At 38.3% G+C, this 15589-nt stretch overlaps 1 protein-coding gene across 2 annotated transcripts in view; it reads right to left on the bottom strand.

Annotated features, from left to right (window-relative positions):
• The window catches only part of LOC110968541 (bromodomain adjacent to zinc finger domain protein 2B-like), a 49515-nt gene that overhangs the window by 22941 nt on the left and 10985 nt on the right, over positions 1-15589 (bottom strand). The gene's annotated exons all lie outside the window — the stretch shown is intronic.

The raw sequence follows: 15589 nt of genomic DNA on the forward strand, positions 1-15589 counted from the left end.
AAACATATTGTCCACTAGTAATACAAATAACACTGCCGGACGGTTTATTCATTGAATTAATTGATTTTTAGAGCTTATGTGAAGCTATAATTAAAGATATAAAACATTTTTATGAGTCTGATGAATAATGAAATTACTGTTGAAGTCATTTATCATAAAAAAAAACTAAATATTTGGTGGTTTTAGTTTTTTAATTGTCAAGATTTGCTACTTTATTATGCTTTACATTAATGTGAATGGGAAAATGAGGTGGTATTTTCAAGCGTTTTATAGCAGCAAATGGTCAATTGTTACATCATTGATTGTCCAAATTAATGATTCACACTACACCAGCACAATGTTATTAAACCCTCAGAAAATGCTCTCTATTATACACTTTCAAGGTTACGTTAGACATGCTTGAGGACTTCTGCCTGATCAAACACACATTGAAATGCATCCTATTTTATTACAACTATATGATTTAATGTATTCATGACTTTGCATTCATCATTATTCAGAAATATACAGAACATTATAGTAGAGAGATACAGAGTGACACACGCACACTATAAAACAAAGCTGAAACAACATGCACACATCAGACACCCGCTCGGAGACGTAAAACATGCTGCTGGTGACAACTCATTCATATCAAAAGGTCTTCACGGCTCTTTAATGTGAGGCCGCTGCCATATAAGCTGTGATCACTTAACGAGGAAGCAAGCCTAAACAGAAAATGGGATCTTCATCCTCTTAGGAATGCATTTTCATTCCTCCCTCCACAACCTTTACATTAAATCCATGCAGACGAATAAACGGGAGGTGTAACACACTCCACCATTTTCTCCGACGACTCTCAGACCACTGTTATTCTACCCATCATCCAAATCGCTTCACAGGGATTCCAGTACTACTGTCCTCTTTCATCTGCGCTTCGTTTTGTGGATTCTTCATAAAAACCTCTTAAATGCATGCTTCCAGATTGTGTTTTAGCCTCAGCCTTTGTTTTGTTTTTTTGTTTTTTTTGCATTACATCAACAATTTCCAAATCTCCCTGGTGATTCTCTTCTGCACAAGAAAACAGGCACATCTGATTAATTTGTGGAGACAAAGCCACCCTCTGAATATCAAGTATCATCCCTCATCAGGAAAAGCACTGATGAGACACAAACGACAAAAGAGCTGCAGCCATGCTTCACTGCAAAGGACCCTGCTCGCTGCAGTCGTGCGAGTGGGAGTTTATGCAGAAGAACAAGGATGCTTTTATACTCACACTGTAAAGCATCATTGAATAAAAAAGAGCATCGTTTTGACCTTGCTTCATCACGCTTTCCCTTTCATTTGAAGATGTCCAGTATGGTAATGAAAAACTATTCATTAAAAATCTCTGGCACAAATAAAAATAAATATTCAATTATGTTGTAAAGATGGACAGGAATATGAACTGTCCACACATTTCAGAGTCAGTATACAACTTTATTTGCTGTAAACATGATTGACTTACTGGGGAATGTTTTACAGGTAAATAATTAAACCGACATTTGAGTCAATGTCATGGCTATGAATTGATTTGATAGGTTGCCTCAAATCTAGTATTGTAAACAACAACAAAAACAAGTATACAAGCCAAACTACTTGATAAATAAAGACTGTATCACAGTGTTTACAAAAGCCATCCTGACTTAATTACTAGAAATAAAAATGTGTTTAACAAGCAAATAAGCTTGAATTTATAGGTCATAAACAATAAAAAAAAAAAAAGCACAGGAGCAGAAATAGATTATATATTATCATAGTTTTATAGCTGACAAACCTTTAAACTTTATTTTGATGAATTTATGCACACAGTCTTGATCTAAACAGCAGGTTATCAGTCATATGGAAGCACATACACATTGAACAAATGCCTCAGACTGTATTATCGCCATGTTCACACTCGACTCCACAAACACAACGCAGCATGTCGTCTCTGAGTAAAAATATCTCTTAACAGGGAAACAATGGGCTTATCAAGAGAATGAGATTCTAATGAGACAAAGAATAAAAGCGTACGAATCATTTCAATGTACACTACCACAAATAAACAGTCCAACCACTCCACAAGTGTTATCATGATGTATTATTTTAAAATTCTGCATTAAACATTTCTCATAATACCAGCTCATCTCTCAAGCCTTAAACGTTAAAGAATGAATGTATTTTCACATTTCTGTCACTGCAAGATGTTTTTGTGCAGTTATACAAAAGTTCTTTCAACACATTGACTATGCAAACCAGTAAAATAAGAGTCAAACAGTTTCTAGTGAGGGAATGGGAAAATACGCTTACTATAGCCTATCCCAGCATGCACTGGTGCACTGGACAGATGGTAGGGAAATCCTGCTACATTACTGCCAGTCCATCACAGGGCACGCTCACACCAACAGACTATCTTAGAGTCTCCAACTACAGCGAGGCCAATCTAACTCCAAACAGAATAAGCCCCAGGAACAAACACAACAACTCCCCGCTGTGAAGAGGCAAAGCTAACCAACTAAGCTGACATGTTGCCATGGATACAAAAACATTTACACAAAAAACATACAGTTGGCTTCAAAGCTACAGTAAGCTTATCAAATGTCTGAATTTAAATTAAGTGTGCACTTAGTTTTCTTAGTGCATTTATATTTTCTACTTTTGCTGTTATCTGCTATTTATTTGACTCTAAAAAAAGAACACAGCTCTCCGTTTTTTGGGCGTTTCGTGACTGCTAATGTCAACAACAATCTGCAGATTTTCTGTTGTCTGTTGCCTGTGTGAGCGACTACATCTAAGTGCTAAAATAAAGCAAACTCTTTGCTGTGAATTGCTCGGTTGACTAATTGCTTCATCAATTAATTGCTTGTCTTCACAGTACATGCACTAGGGTGAGCCAAATAAACAGTCTGGCACATAAATCTACACTCACATGCAAGTGTAATGTATCATTTTACTTTTAAACAAATTAAATACAGCAGACGTACATATGACGAGTGGATTTTGTTACATTTGAGCTAAAGTAGCTGACTCACTAGCGGCTGACATGTTATCCATCAAACAGACATGAGTGGCATAACTGTCACCTCAGTCTTGGCAAGAAGACAGCCCATTTCTCAAAACATAAAACTAATCTTTTAAATCAAAAGCTTAAATAAATGACAGAGAACAACCCAAAGACCTATTTAGTATATTTAATCTTTTCCAAAGTGTTTTTCCGTGTGATGAACTGTGCATATTTCATCTTGTGTTGTTTTGGCTACCGAGAGATCATAAGAAGACATAAAATGTGTGCATTCCTGTTTGTTCACGTTATCTTTTAGCACAGTAACAGATTGCTGATGCTAACAACGATAATCCAGTAGCAGAGTCATCAACATGGATCAGCAGTATTCCTACTGCAAACACAGTCTCTTAAACTAATGGAAGGTACGCGCAAGATAAAGGAAGAGGCAGTACACGGAAGTATCTTCACACTGTTTACTCACAGATAAAGAGTTGAATTACTCAAAGGTCTCTCTGTGTTTGCACCACTAATATGTGATGAAAGTAAAGTGACGAAAATAAAGAGTATGTGAATAATTATATATTTTAAAGAACGTGTCAAGCTCTGACTATAATTGCCATGCATTGCTGGTGCCCTGCTAATTAGCATTACATCACAATGCTAAAGCCACCTCCTTAGACATTAACAGCTCCTTGATTGATTCTATACATGGTTGCTTGACTGTCTGACAGTGTTGACAGTCTGCTGGATCCAAAAGCTCACAGAGCCCCAGTGGTGCTCATCATCCCACTTAACACAATTAATTCCTTCTGCTACCACAGACAAATACCAACACCATTCATTTTTGACCTCAGTGATATTCTGGATGGGAGGATACGGGGATGTAAAAAGCAGAGAGACTTCCCAGCAGTTGACTGCAGTAAAGGAAATTTTAAAAAGCCATTCACTCCCCCACTTGTCACTCTATTTGAGGTTACCCGACAGCCCAGCTGAGATGAAGTCAATTATATGTGTAGCTTTTCTTTTCCCCCCCCGACTTCTGTCTACACACAAGATGCGCAGAATGAGGGCTCAACGCGGGGCAGGCTTTTATGGTCAGAGGATGACAGAAAATGGAGTGTGTGGGGTGGCAGTAGCTTGGTACATAACAAGTTCAGTGGTACACCCACAGTTCAGCTGAAATTCATTGCTTCTATTAGTTTCAATCAGTTCTTCATTCTGCCAATGTCCTCTGAAGACAAGGTATGGTTCCTGGCTTTGACTCCCACTCTACCTGGAAAGTGATGAAGTGTTGTGTCTGACTGATGTGACCAGTCACAGAAGGAAACTTTGGACTGACCTGCATCGGGGAAAGACTACAGCATCGCATAACATTACTCATACAGTCAGGCAGAGGGATATTTTCAAGGCCAGCTATTGCCTACTAGGTCTGAAGATGATACAGTGCAGGGAATTTATGTCCCGTCTGACAACATTTCTGGTTCTCCATGGAAGTATTCAAAATAGAAACTAACACACTTATGCAATTAAATCAGGACTCATTACTTAATAAGGAGAGAGTAGTTTAGTTTTAACAGCACCTGCATACCTCTGTATAAATTCAGGAGTCTGCACAAAAAGAAGTGAAAAGCAACAATAACAGATCATCTTGTGTGATTTCTTTGATACTTGCATTCTTTCATTGGACATACAGCAACACAACATGACAATTAGGTGATGATTTTGACAAACTCAGGTAAGTGTGATGCTGTTCTCCTCAGTAACTGCACAACCTAAACAAACTAATTTATCCTTTTCTGGAATCTCTACACTTGGGAAAACATCGTCCTTTCAGTTGATGGTGCTAAAGTACATTAAATGTGCTGTCATGAGAGAAGTGGTGCAGAATGACGAAAACAAAAAAACACGGCATTGCTTCACAATCAATAGTCTGCATTAAGAGCCGCTTTATCATTCATCTCAGGTTCGTTCTTTTCAGCAGGGCCCCTTTTTTTATGACCACGCTCAAAGAAACCATGTGCTCTCCAGACTTTGTGGAAGCACACGGTTGTAAATAAGGAGCCTATGGAGCAACTGATCGACAACCCTGACTGGGGGGACTTGGGTAGCAGATGGCTGAACAGTGTTGGTTACATTGGACAGACTCTGGGATGCTCTGTGACATTACTGTCCCAGTAAATGTGATCCATAGCTGCCCTTTGTTACTAAACACCTTCAACCACCATGTAATCCCTAATTTTCCTGTCTCAGCCATACACTTTTAGGCATCAGTGTAATATCTTTGACCTGCTATGCAACAGCACATGCATGCTGTGGGCAAAGCAAAGAGATCCACCTGTGCTGATACAGCCAGGATAATAATCCATTTTTACTCTTGAGAAATGCCTGCAAAACACAAAGCGTAGGCATTCTGCTATCATCGTTTTTCATTGCACTGCTTAGATCGACAGCTTTAAATAAGTATAGAATGCTGCCATGAATACATTGGAAACATTAAGGTGGCAAATTAACTCTGATGAATGATGTGAGGCCTCAGTATGACAAATGTTTCAAGAAGTGCATTCGTCCTTCACAGCAGCGCACAGTTTGCATGGGGATCATTTTCATGAGGACTGATCTGGGGGTGGGACGTGGAGCCTGGAAACAGGAGCCCCACATGTTCTACACAGTCTGACATCCATCATGAACACATTCCCCCAGTTCCTGCCTACAGCTGCCCCATCAACAGCAAGCACTGGCAATAAACTGTATAGCTGTGCCTGCAGTTTTTAATTAGACACATACAGAGAAGAAGGAAGAGAGGGGGTCGGGAGCGAGAAAAGGACAAGTAATTTCATGCATCCCCAATCAGATGCTATTAATCTGTTGTTGTTGGCTTAGAAAATGCAGCTGGTACAGGGTAGATGGCATCCCCAGAAAAGCAGTACATATTTTTTAAACCGTAAGCTACACTTAACGTGAACAAACACAACTGTAAACATGAGAGTCATAGTTTACCTGTTCCTGGTCTAATTATGCTGGTGCTTCAAGGTATTTGCAGTGTTTTTATGAAAGAGAGCAGCAGGAAAAGCACGCAGACACCGAAAGATTACATAAAAATTCACATACAATGTGATTTTACCATTAAAAAATTCCCACTACATCCTCCTTGTTTACCCCATCAATTTTCACCATGATTTGTTACCAGCATAATTATAATGGGTATTTGTTAATGATAAATTGAAGAAATAAATTTGAAGAAATAAAGTTGGTTAGTACAGGATTGGGAAATGAATGCATCTGCATGAAACACGGAAAAAGCGCCTTGAATCTAAATCAGGTGCAATCACCTGACAGGAAACAAAGCTACAAATTAGACATGAGAGTACAATGCTGGTGCAGAGGTTATTTATCATTCTGCATTGCTAGATAAAGCATAGCAGAGCAAAGGACGCCAATTATTTTAGATTTTACTGGAACAGAAGACACTCCCATGACATTAAGATTGTTTATTTGCTTATTAGACAGACAGCTGTGAGGAATATATTCGGTGGATTATATGGAAAAATCTGTTTGTAGTATGTTAGGAGACATAGTAGATCAAATTCTATAGGTAGGGGGTTGTGTGGCGCAGTGTCATAACGTGATTCTAGCTGTCATGCTGGAGACAGTGAGCATAAAAAGTCCAAGGTTTTGTCAGTCTTCAAGGCTCAACACTACGGTATCCTCATTTTTTAAAATGGGAAAACAAACAGCATTTTTGTACGGGAAAACATGAGGCTCAACAGTGCTTTTAACCCATCACTCCCCACTGTCAATGTCCAAGATCAAATAAAAGGCAGCCAGGATCAAGGTGAGCATCGCTATCATAGCATCTTCATTCCCAGCTCCCCTCCCTCTCTTTCTCTCTCTCACTCACTCCCCAAAGAGCACAACATAAATCACATGGCAACCGTAATGGGAAGTAGGACAGCAGTGCGCCAAATGAAGCAATAAAACAGATCCGGAGTGTCCCTTTCAAGGCATTAGTGACACTGTGTCCATATGTCCGCTGCTTTATTGAAGCAGATGATGCTGGTTACATTCAAACAAACATCTGTGCACAGAGCACGCACTGAATATCCTCAATGAAGGTCACACAAATATAGAAAAAGTGAGATGATCAGGAACTTGAACCCAAGAATATGGCTCTGTTCTCTTGTAACCGTAAAATGTCAGACTAGTAAAATGGAAGCATAATTTTCAATAGCAAAACATGCTGCAAATGCATTAGGACATCTCTGCACCAGTCATTTTAATTCCACTCCCATAACCATTTCTTGAAATACAAAGAAACAAGAAGGGCTCTCAAAACAAGCAGATCACTAATAGACGCATTAGATCTTTCAGCTTTCACATATTCTTCATTTTGCAGTGGGGTCAGAAACTCAAGATGCATGATAGAAGAGCATAAAAGTATACAGCATCTACTCCTTTCAATGGAGTGTTCCATTTGCTTCACCTACTAGGATGATGGACACATTTATGCTGCATAGTAGGCAAGTCAAACATCATTAACAGTTTATGTGGCCTTGAAAATATGAGCAAAAAACATACCTTACAGAAAAAAAAGGAAAGTTAAAATGCTGTACTTTATAAGTTACACACTGATAGAATTTCCAGGTAGCCCTTTTGGAAAGCATTCACTGTGAAAAAGATTAACTCCTCAAGGTGCACAATTCAACCAAGTTGTCAACACCACAGATGCTCTACCTGTTCAACTCTTCATTTGTTTGGAAAGCAAATTAAGCACAGTCAAAAGCATAAGTACTACAAAAAACAAACAAACTCTGGAGCCCATGCTGGCCGAATGAGCCATCATTATGCAGATTATGATTTGGTGTCTGATTTTTGTGTGTGCGATTTTAGGGTTTTTTTTAGAGTTCACTTCACCGTTCAAAAATCAGTTTCTAAACATAATAGAAAAGCAGTGAAAAAAATGCATTTACAATCAAGGGAACAAAAGAAGAGAACATTTCCTTCACCAGCACTGACTGCAAAACCACATACAGAGGTCTAGGATTAATCATTTCTGCATGGGTAAAGTTCCCACAAATACCATGGGACTGTGTGGAACAACCGGATTAAAAATTGCTATCTAGTGCAAAACCACTGCATGATGAGGTCACTTACAACTTTTCTGATACAATATTTTGAAAAACACATTCATTTCATTTGGTACTGCAAAATTCAAATCTGTGTCCATACTAACCATACTACACTATTATACAAAATCAAAGTTGTTCTATAAAGTATTTCTTCTTCATTGAGATGCATGAAAGCAGACATAAAACCACTCAACACTATTTCATGAAGAATGAGGGGAAAATCGACAAAAAAATGAATGAAAACCTTTTGTGCCCATGACCTACCACTCTACCAAGTTTCATGAAATGGAGCTTTGTAGTTTTTTGTGCAATCTTGCTGACAGACAAACAAAGACACTGATCACTTATCTCCACCCGGACTCTTGATTTAGCAGTGAATAAACAGCAACAACAAAAAATGTGCTTTTTAATGACAGTATTCCAAGTCTGCCTGCTATAAAGTGGTCATGCTCAGGGGGCAAAATAAACTTTTAACTTGGATTTTCTCCAGACAACATGTTTATTATTGCAAAAACAACAAGAAAAGCACTCGGAGAGCACAGCACTCCACCAAGGCTGCTCAGTCGTATGATTTCCAAAAAATGTGTGGTCCACAACAGTCGGTTTGTAGTAGCATCGCAATCATGTGATCATCAGCAGGCAGCTGTCATTGTGTTCACTTGTTGTCATACTTACAGTGACGCCGTGTCACTATCTCACAGAGATACAGAAATCTTTAACTAATCCGCTGATCCAGACTATAAGCCCCATCACCGTCAAAATCTAACCAACTGCTGTCACCAATTGTGTCACTTCTGACCTTCCCTGAAAATTTTATTGAAATCTGTTAGTCCGTATTTAAGTAATGTTGCTAACAGACAGACAAACTAACACAGATCGTCACATAACTCAGCCGCATTCCTTGGCGGAGTCATAAGATATTCTAGGAACATTTTTAAACAAACTAACAAAAATAAAAACAATACAAGCTGGTGATAGCGGCTTGGACCATGCTAAATTAAGAAATGCTAGAAAATGTCTAATTCAGCTCACTCAAAAATGATTGCTAATTTCGTTTCCCCTAAATGTAAAGTTAAACAAGTCACTAAGATACTGAAATTAAAAAAAAAAATTTCCACAACTTCTTTGTGAGAAGCTGGCTTTTACATTTCTTGTTTAGTCTTGCACATGACAAATTACAAACAGAAAAGCAGAACAAAACATGTATTATGTGCTCTAGTTTACAATAGAAATTGTTTACTTAATGATATGAATCTGAGTTGTTCCCAATGATGGATTTGATTGATTGAATTGTACTTTGTGTTGCTGCATATTTTAGGCCAAATATGACAGATTGAAATTCAGAGATAAACACAGATGCACTTTATTCTATAATGCTCTGAAAATTCTTTATGTGACTGTCAAAATGAAACACAGTTATCTGTACAGAGGCTGCACGAGAACCCCAGACTGAGCACTTTGGAATACAGACAGTCCCTGTTGACATTCTGCTCCTGTTAGCCATTAAATCAAAGGTTATCAGAGACTGAAGTGTGTTGAAGGAAAATATCTTTCCTTCAACAAAGTAACTGTTTTGCTTTCCAGAGTTCTTTATTCTTGGCACCAGGATGTGACTGAGTATCACGCTGTAATTTCAGAGAAGTAACAGGGAGAGGTTTTCAAATTAAATAGGACATTTCATTATTTTAAATATGCTAATTCTTGTGGGATGAAACAGGACAATGGTTTCGAGATGAGGGGGGAAAAAAAAGAAGGGCTGATTTTAATAGTGCTCAAAAACACCTGAAATTCATTGGAGAGTTAATACTAAGCGCACAGTACATGCAGCTGTGGCTTCAATAGATGTGGGAGAGTCACTTGGGATACTCAGACTATTTTTATTTTGATGAATGTGCAGGGAAAATAATTTCCTGTCTGCCATCTTCACAAAAAGAGCTTCTGCTCTGCTGCTAAATGAATATTTCCATCACCTGCTTGCACTACTTTACCCTGTGTGTTTATCATATAAAACTAACAGTGACTATGATGCTGAACACTAGTGTCCATAGGTGAACATTTCATAGCAGTAAAACATTATCATACCTAATGTCACTGTGACAGCAGTCTGTCTGTTTGGCATACAACTAGAAATATAACCGGGGTGTGCACTGTTCGTGGTTTTGGTTCAGGTGTACTGTTGCTTTCGCTTTATAACAATCACATTTAGAACAGCCACATGTGTGATACAGTGCGTACACAGTAGATACACTCATGCAAGCGGTTAAGAGACTTGGCTTTTAGTCAGTAGTGATAACGCGCAAATGTTAAGTGCAAAAGCACTTCACCCAAAACAGAACTCCAACAGCGCTGTGAGAAAGGGGAGGAAATAGCTCACACACATATACCAAACATGTTGACACACAAAAAGGTAGATGCCTACAGAGACGGGCCAGTACTTTACTAGATCTTTGGCTTTTTCTTGGACATGCATCGTTTTCAGAATTTCTACCATATAGACAAGACATACACCCAAACACCTGACTGACACTAGATTTTTTGTTTTTAAACTGATACAATATGTAAAGGCTTTTAAAAAATAAGAAGATATGTCACCTTTTATTTCTTGAAACTTTCTTTAAAATAACTGGTCAAACAAAACAAGTTAAGTTTTTTACAATACAACAGTATGATTTGGCTCAACTCTGGACAAGTACTAAAACAAAACAAAACAAACAACAGACATACACAAGAGAGTACACAACATCAATGCAGATTGGTACTAAAGCAGAAAAACACCTCACAGTTTACAGCTAACTTGAGACAGATATCAAGCCTTTCTGTTTTAAAATAACACTTTGCACCTCTTCCCAAAATATACAATCAGTGTTACTTAACAACACATTTTGTTGCATACAAAAAATTCTGTGGCTTAAATGAAGCCCTTTGTTTTTGGTCTTTACAGTTTTCAACCAAAGTAGCAAACATGAGAAGGAGAAAATGTTCCTGAGGCTACTGGGTCAATGAAACCTAACATGAGTCACTGAGACAGGAAAATGAATGTTGATAGTCTATCAATTTGTCAAACGTGCCACTCTGGTGCATGTTTGGCAACATTTCTGATGCAAAAGTTATCATTAAAGTGAAAAGAAGCAAATAAAAAAGCAATAGTCATTAGAAATTTTCAGCCGGTGACAATATTAAAAAAGACAACAAACACGGAGTTCTCTAAGCAAATGATGAGAGATCTAAACTGAAGCTAATTGACAAGTAACAGGGCAAAGCTATAAAAAGACATCAAAGTGCTTTCAGTGTGCAATTTGCAAGTCAGTTTAGGGGAACTGCAGGAGTCAAGACAAGATCTAGAAGACCAAAAAAATGTTCAGACAAAAGGGCACATCCATTTGCAGAAAGCAAAACTCCCATATGATTGCAAAAAGCTGCCAGAAGGTTTAGCTGGCAGGAGTGGTGGTGCACCGTGTTACTGTGCACAGACTGGGTCTACATTGTAATTACCATCAAAAGGACACTTTAGTTGTGACCTAATCACACAATAGAACATCTAAGCAGGCTAGGTGACATCAGTGAAATCAGACTAGTTTTGAAATAAAGCTATATGGACAGATGAAGTTTAAAGTGGGACAAGAGACACTGCATGGATTGAAAATGTGACGCAGTCAGTCATGAAAGTGATACTGAGTACAGGATAGTATCTACAACAGGACAATGATCCAAACAATACACAGCGTGTGAAACAGACAGCAACAGTCCTTTTAATGTGTCCTCATTGCAGCTGTTGCAATTACTTCTTTTTACTACAAAAATCAACAAAATGTGCAATTTGGCCACCGCTGAATGTAAACATTTGCGTTATTAAATGTGCTGTTTAACTCCTGAAGTCCTAGTCTATTTTTTCTACTTAACCTAACAGTCCCAAATCCAGTCAGTAACAGCTTCACGACTGTGTGGCCAAAATGAACAATTTGGGATCTAGAGAAAGAGAATTTTGAAATACATGAAGTCTCTTTATCTTCTACATCAGGCCAGCATCAGATATGAAACTGACATTTTTACTGACCAAGCTGTAAATTAGAGAGTGTAAAACACCCTTATAACATTTAGCCTGTGACACTGAAACGGTTTCAAATTCACAACTGCCACTCTACCAAATTAGAAGCAACAGAAATGAAGCCCAACAATGCTACATCCCTTTAAATCATCGTAGTACCAGGCAGCCTCTTCATTGAATGAGCTGCATTCTGCAACCTTTGAAAAAATGTTCTGGATCTGGTACAGGGACCTTATAATGAAATGCTGGCAAAGTCAGAAATCACAGCTGAATACAGAGACAACTACTCAACAATTTAAATGTTAAAAAAAACCCACAATATTTAGAATGATGGAAGAGCAATGTGGTGTATAAATGATGTTTTAGCAAATAATCTGAATCTCCAGTAGGGAGACAATGCTTTTTCCTCAAGTATGCCGCTCAAATTTAAATATTTCCTCCTGAATATTCAGGCTATACAATATTCATTTTACTGCAGGAGGACACTCAATGCATAACAATGAGATCTGCTAATGAAATCAACCATCAAGCTGAAATACATACATATTAAACTGGTGTCTCAATGTCATTTGCTTTTTGCATCGTTTGTTCATTTTCCTCATCTCTCCCCAGGTTCATCCAATATTTTATTCTGATTTGTTTACAGTCAAGAACAATGAGCGCATATCACAGTTTTACTCTGTGCGGCTGTGTAATGAGAAGGGCCATTAACAAATTAATATCATTTGCATAAACATTATAATCATTATAAACATTTCCATCTTAGCAAATTATTTATTTTGAGTCAAACAATGTTAATGAAAACCGCTTGCCAAATGGATGCCATGCAATCTATCCATACTCCTGAGGAATCACTTCCATTAACAATGTTGTTTAACCCTCCAGGGTCCTAATTGATATGCTTGTTTGTTTACTAAGGTCTTAGGTTAACAGTTTGAAGAGGTCCAACATACCTACATTTTTAAATACCTCAAGCTGGGCTGAAAAAAAAAAAAAATATATATATATATATATAAGTGATTTGATTCTATCTTAGATTCTGAATATGTAAATTAGTTTATCGTAAGCCACCAGTAAACAAAAGCAGTGGTCAAGATCCCAGAGGATTAGGAAATTGATGGAGATCAGTCAAATCACTTGCAGTAATTCTTTACCAACAGTCAAACCTCTTCTGGTTTATTTTTTCCTTCAAGGGTGCAAATACTTGTTCCCTACCTAATTTGCTTCCTCATTATGCACAAACAACAAACCTTTTTTATGACTACACATGCAATTTCTCTCTAAAAAACTGACATTTAAATTCTTTTCCACTAGCTTAGTAAACAATGGAAGTGAGATAACTGATCATGTGCTCGGGGATCTCTGTGAGCGGCAGAAGGTCACCGCCCGCCAGCAGAGCTGATAGAGGAAAATGGCGTTGATGCTCCCTAGCTGCCATTTTTCTTCCCTGACAAAGACTCCATCTGCCACCAAGCCATTTGCAGCCTCTGAGTTAGAATATCAATGATTTCCTACCATTCTACGACTCAGCATTCACCTTGATGTCACCTCTAAACCTGTCTGAGCGCTGACACCACAGATCCTGTCTGTGCAGGCCCTGGAGGGTGCCAACAAAACTCTCATCCGGCTAAGTGGCATTTATGCTGCTCAGAAGCGGTGAGCATTTTATTATCGCTGATAACATGTGAGGGTTTTGAGATCTGTCTGTCTCTGCAGGATTTGAGAATATCACTCCAAAATACAGCTAAATGTGTAAAGTCAGTGGCCAAATCGAGCATATCAAAAAATAGTGTCTTTCTTATTGTGCATTACTAAAGATTGGAAATCTCTGTGCTCTAATGAAGCCCTAATGTCAACAATGAAGAAACAGCAGGAAACAAGAAAAATTCTAATTTTCCCTCAGGCCATCTGCACACCTCAGAGATGGTCCCAGTCTTCCTGCAAATTCCTTATTAGACTATTTCAGTGTTGCCCAAAAAACCAGGCCAAGAACATTTTAAACTATCAGAGAACTTGCATGAGGTTCATAAGGATATTTCATAAAACACAACTTCAACACAACACATCAAGCACAAACAAATAATTCCTGTCACAAACAAATAATCTGGCTGTCACTTGAAAAGGCATACTCCTCTAAATAGCAACAAACTAAATTATATAACTTCTCACTGTCAAACTTGGTGGAACATCCCCATTATTACTGTGTTACTGTGGTTACTCTGCTAGAGGCAACTGCATGAATGACTTGGTAGCTGACTTCATATATCAACTATAAATGACCTTGGAACTAGTTAGCTAAAAGCAATTGCAAATATGGTGAAGACAAATGAAAAGAGGTCAGGGGTAAGGTCAAGCACAGTTTGTTTGCACAAAGATCACTCGCTGGTCAGCCCTGAAACTTAATCTTCCTTTCTCAAAAGCTGTCGTGTCAAAAAACATGGATCACTTTAGAAATCAATGGCAATTATCAGATAAAATTCACTTCAAAAGCTTTTCAAAATAAGACAATCGACTACCGGTTCAGAGGGAGCCATCTGTAGGATCAAATAAGACAGCGAGGAAATCAGAGGAAGAACTCCAACCTGATTAGAGTAAGAGTATGGTAAATCTGAGTACATTTCAACGGAACCAATCAGGCTAAATGTGAAAACAAGAATGTGCATCATAGGTAAAGAAGATTGTGTGTGAGGGAGATACTCTGTTCAGCATCCTCAATAAGAAGCACTTTAGAATCCCATTTGTCTCTGTTGAAAGTCTGTAGATGGTGTTGGTGCCGATCCTCAGGTCTCCATCAATGTGGCCTTTCACAAAATAAATTCACTTCCACGTGGTCTCATAATAGAATGAAGGACGCCAAGTTGTTCTACAAATTCTGGCAACACATTTGCTGGATAAATGAATACCTAGCTAGCAAACTGTGGGCGAAAGTAGGTGTGGCAACTAGCGACTGAGTTGGAGAACCATAGATGCTCATGTGCTTTAGTTTCTATAATATTCAGAAGATGGGTCATGCAAACTGTGGCTCCAGTGCATCATCCTTTGTCCAAAAAATCCTGGGCAGAAAAATAATAGTCAGGAAAATAGTCCATAAATTGCTACTTCATATGACTGGGAGAAAAAGGTCCGTCTATGCCGAACTAATTAGCTGAACTATTGTCTTAACGTAGGCTTGTTTTTTCGCAGCACACAATACTCAAACTGCACAACACCAAGTACACAAGACTGTACTTGTGTGCGATGCAAGTACGAACTCGGACGTACAGGCCTTTTGTTGGTTTTATTTGACAGACACAGTCAAGAGGCAGAAAGGAGACAGGAGAAAAATAGGGGAAAGACATGCAGTAAAGGACCGTGAGCTGGAATCGAACCCAGACCGCTGCGTACATGGGTCACTCGCTCAACCAGTTGAACTTG

Source organism: Acanthochromis polyacanthus, chromosome 14 (assembly GCF_021347895.1).
Source record: "Acanthochromis polyacanthus isolate Apoly-LR-REF ecotype Palm Island chromosome 14, KAUST_Apoly_ChrSc, whole genome shotgun sequence".
NCBI classification, from domain to species: Eukaryota; Metazoa; Chordata; class Actinopteri; family Pomacentridae; genus Acanthochromis; species Acanthochromis polyacanthus.